Below are 4,975 nucleotides of genomic sequence, written 5' to 3'. Positions count from 1 at the left end.
GTTCTAGGGGGATTTCTGTTTAGGTATTAGTCAGGCTAGATGGTCTGTGAGATCTCATTGAGCTTTGTGATTCTATGGTGCTTGTTAACCTCTGGACATATAAAATCTGAGCTTTAGCTTCCTCATGATCAACTACTGGCAATGCTGAGGTTTCAGGCTGAGATGGAATAGTCAAACATTTTGCATCTCACTATGGACCTTTCCAGCCAAAAGGAGCAACTTCAAAGGAAGCTCCACTTCTTCCTTCCTCTCTAGTTTCAGTCATTGAGGAGCCTTCCTCCAGTCATTGTGGAGCCAGGGAGGGACATGAATTCCAAAGCTGTTGTTTTAGTGAATTTTTAAAAAGTTTTTCTGGAGAGGTTACAAGATTCATTCTTTCCACATGACTATATTGTGGTTGGTTGGCTAGCAGGGGAGCCTATCAGAGATCTCTACTTAGTCAGGATTTGGTGCTGTGTGAAAAGGGAAGACAAAGGTATTGTCCTTAAACTGGTTTTTCAAAGCTGGGGACATACTGGGTGGAGGTGGGGGGGGAAGATAAATAAAAAGATTCTGGGAAATAAAGGTATGACTGGTCCAGGCAGGTCCTGGTTCTTTTCTGTACTGGGAACAGTTCAATTAAAATACTGAGAGAATGAACTGTTCCTCAGGTACCCAGTGCCCATCACAGAAGGGCCTTGATGAAGATGTCAGGAACGATTCAACATTTTTTTTTTGGTTTATTTGTTTCCCCTTGAAGGCCAGAACTGCTTAACATGTAGCATTTCCTTTATTCTCACAACCTCAAATGAGGTCTATCGGAATGTCCTAGCAGATGGTATTCATTTGCTTTCCCATCTGTATAACACTTTATAGATGTAAAAGACTATCTATCCATAGACCAATTCCCCATTGCATATATATTATCTTGTTTGATCCTCAAAACAACCCTGGAAAGTAGGTGCCATTATCCCCATTTGACTAATGAAGAAACTAAGGCTGAGATAGGTTCAATGACATATCCAGGGTCACACAGCCACTAAGTATCTAAGTCCAGATTTTAAAAGACATTCTGACTGCAAGTCTAGAACTCTATCCTCTTGTATCCCTTAGAAGTGTTTGTTCCCATTTTATAGATGGGAAGTTTGAGGCATGGGGAAGGGAAATGATGGGCTCAAAGCCATGTAAAGATAGATAGATGATCAAACAGGAGGTAGATAGATATATTAGACACATAATAGATAGACAGATCAAACAGGTGGTAGATAGATATATTAAACAGGTGATAAATAAATAATAGATAAATAGTTCAGACAGATAAGTGAAAGATATAGAGAACAGATAGATCGATGACAGGCAGGTGATAGACAGATAGATAGATAGTGCTTTTCAATCTCCTGAAGGACATCTTGTAAAGACATCAACTTTTTATACCTGAATCAATTACAAGAATAACAACATTAACTGGTCTTAATGAGAAAATGCCATAACCTAGCTCCTTTGAATCGAATTATTTGTTAAGACATCACAAATTGTTTTCTGACTTTAAAAAGAAGATATACAACAATCTTTCTTTCTTCTCTCCACACTCAATAGTAGAATGTCATGGATAAGGTAAGAAACACTGAAATGAAAATAAGATATCCCTGAGGTTGGAAACCAGCACTACAAATCTTACAGACATCTGTTGTTATTGTTCAGTGGTGTTCAAGTATTCATGACTCCATTTGGACTTTTCGTTTTAAAAATTTTATTTATTTGAATGTGGTTAAGTGACTCATCCAAGGTCATACAACTAGGCAATTATTAAGTATCTGAGGTCGAATTTGAACTCAGGTCCTTCTGACTCCAAGACTGGTGCTCTATCCACTGTACCAACTAGCTGCCCCATTTGGACTTCTCTTGGCAGAGATACTGAAGTGGTTTGTCATTTCCTTCTCCAGCTCATTTCACAGATGAGGAAACTGAGGCAAAAAAGAGTTAAGTGATTTCTCTAGGGTCACACAACTAGTAAGTGTCTGAGTTCAGATTTAAACTCAGGATTCATCTTGTTGGCTACTGATTCATCCCAGGGCAGAAGGGGAGCAAATGAATTCATGGAATCTTTGTAGAGTTGCAAAACTCAAAGAGAAGTCATATTGGCAATGTTGAATGAACAAACCATGTTAGTGCCATTTTTGAACACATGTCTAATGGATGCTTCAGTTAAATATCTATTATTGGGGTGGCTAGGTGGTGCAGTGGATGGAGCATTGGCCCTGGAGTCAGGAGTACCTGGGTTCAAATCTGGTCTCAGACACTTATGTGTGGCCTTGGGCAAGCCACTTAATCCCATTTGCCTTGCAAAAATAAAACCCTAAAAAAACCCCTAAAATCTACTATTTCTAACTAGTTAATGTAGAAGGGGGAGCAGCAGCAGTGTGACATGTCATAATGGGTTGTCTTGTTAGAATTCAGAGTATAGTGATGTAATCTTGACTGGAGATTTCTTGTTGGCACACAGGACATAAAAGATTGTTTCACTGGTCCAGAATTTGATTTCAAGACCTTGTTCTGGGATCTCCAAGGAAGCATCAAAGATAGGCAGCCAGATAAATGAGGATGTGCAATCCATAATGCAGATAAGGGACTTTGAAAGAAGACAAGAGATCATAGGAGTCCATGTCACTGATGCAACAGAAGAGAGCTAAGTCTACCAGAGACCTGAGAAGAGGCTTGTTTATATACTTGTATGTTGTCACACCTTTTCAGTTCTGTAGTGACCATGCTGGGCAGGGGATGTCTAATGTCACAAAGACTTTTTATTTTTAAAGAAAGATTTTGCTTACTTTGAGTTTTACAATTTCCTCCCCTATTCTTGCTTCCCCCCCAGAAGGCATTCTGTTAGTCTTTAATTGTTCCCATGGTATACATTGATCTAAGTTGAATGTGATGAGAGAGAAATTGTATCCTTAAGGAAGAAAAATAAAGCATAAGAGATAGCAAAATTACATAATAAGATAACATTTTTTTTTCTAAATTAAAGGTAATAGTCCTTGGTCTTTCTTTGGATACAGATGCTATTCTCCATTTTGGACAGCCCCAAATTGTCCCTCATTGTTGCACTGATGGAATGAGCAAGTCCATCAAGGTTGATCATCACCGTACTGTTGCTGTTAGGGTATACAGTGTTTTTCTGGTTCTGTTCATCTCGCTCACCATCAGTTCATGCAAATTTTTCCATGCTTCCCTGAATTACCATCCTCACTGAGATATATTGATGAATGGCTTCACAAATGTCCAGACAGGACAGAGTTCAAAGCTTTGAACATGACTGTGCCATTTTTGGTAAGTACCTTCTGGGAAAACTACATGGCAAGGCTCACACCAATACCCAGAGAATGGCAAGCTGATCAAGTATCTGACCCAGAAAACACAATATTGCCTGGAAGTAAACTGATTCAAATTCCAAAAACAATAAGTAGTGCCCATATTAAATATGCTATTGTTGAAGCATGCTGCATATTGGCATAATAAGCACATGCAGATGGGTGGTAAAATTAAAAGTGACATTACTGATCATGCTGTAGAACTAGCTGGCATGTTGGTGTAGTTATCCCTTGGAGGTACTAGTGTACTTCCAAACTGCCAGCCTGCAGTCTCAAAAATTCTGGGCCCTCATGTTGCTAGCTGCTGATTATATAGCTATTTGCTTGCTGGAGGCATGGCCTGAGATGTTTCCTCTCCTCTATTCGATTTTATCGTTGAGCTGAGCATCTGGCTGCTCCCTACCAAAGTCTGACTCCACTACTAGGAGCAAACCACTACTGACCCTCAAGATCCAATATCAAGTTAATTTAGAATTCAGATTGGGCCCTAGCCTCTTGTTAGGTATACTTGTCACTAGTCACAGTCACAGACGCACGAGCATTATAAGTGAATGATGCCGTGAATAATGAAGACATGGAGCCTGGAGGTTCCAGTGACTGAGTGGATCAAGTGAAGTTCCTTACTCTTTTTGTTCTTCAGTTTATCTGTGAAACATAGATAATAACAACCAGTGCCAGGTGCTTTGATGTTCACAAATGGAAGGAATTCTCTAATAACTGAATTATTGCTTATTGAAAGATCAGGTTAATTATTGATAGTTCAGTAAAATTATTGATAAGATCAAGTTAATTTGTGGATCTTTCCTTCTAGAGAGGGGAATATCTGAGTTAAGAAAACAGGAGATAATGCATTATTATGCTGTCATATTTGAAGCCTCCTATTAAGTCTTTCTGCCTCCCTCCCCACTACCCCACCATGCCTTCTACCTTCAGTCTCTCATTTTCATACCTACTGCTGGTATGAAACAAAATTGATCTTGTTTTTTCTGCACAGACTTGGACTTAATATTAATTTGTTGCTTCCTGAGTCAAATTTAGACTCTTTGTCTGGACTCCAAGCCCCCCCCCCCCAACTTTTCCTGCCTTTTCTCATATTATACCTTTCTCCAAGGGAATTGAAGGGATTAGGATAGCAAGTGGTTAATTGTGAGAATTGGGTGAACCATAGTAACTCTATCTTGTGACTCAGTTCTGGAGCTAGCTCAGTTCCCTTTCTATTCAGTTATGGTTCTAGTCCAATTTCTGTCTTGTGAGAAAACTATTCAATTCTGGGAAAAAATGTTATGGCATTGTTTGAACCTAGCTAGCCCTGTGTTGCTGGGAAACTATACCATCTCTCCTTGCTGCTTAGAAACCCTTAACTAAGGACCTAGAGTATGCTGACCAGAAACAAAATCAGAGCCAAAGATTGATGGAAGGAGTTTACTTACAATTGTACATCTCAAGCAACCCATATACATCTTATCTGAAAATTGACTCCACACTGATCCTTGCTTCCATGTTCTCTTTTTTTTTCTCCTTTTTTTCCCCATGTTCTCTTTATTGCTTACAGATACTTAAGGAGTGGGATACCTCTTTTCTAAATTCAGGGAATTGTATCTATTTATTCTTCCTTTCCCAACTTGGAA

The 4,975-nt window shown here is 39.2% G+C and overlaps 1 pseudogene; it reads right to left on the bottom strand.

Annotated features, from left to right (window-relative positions):
- Window positions 1–2,425: 2,425 nt before the first annotated feature.
- On the bottom strand, window positions 2,426–3,531 carry LOC141511952 (alkaline ceramidase 2 pseudogene; annotated as a pseudogene).
- Window positions 3,532–4,975: the final 1,444 nt, after the last annotated feature.

This window comes from Macrotis lagotis, chromosome 2 (assembly GCF_037893015.1).
Source record: "Macrotis lagotis isolate mMagLag1 chromosome 2, bilby.v1.9.chrom.fasta, whole genome shotgun sequence".
NCBI lineage: Eukaryota > Metazoa > Chordata > Mammalia > Peramelemorphia > Peramelidae > Macrotis > Macrotis lagotis.
The sequence above is the reverse complement of the archived record's forward strand: the minus strand, read 5'-3'. Positions and strand labels throughout refer to the sequence as shown.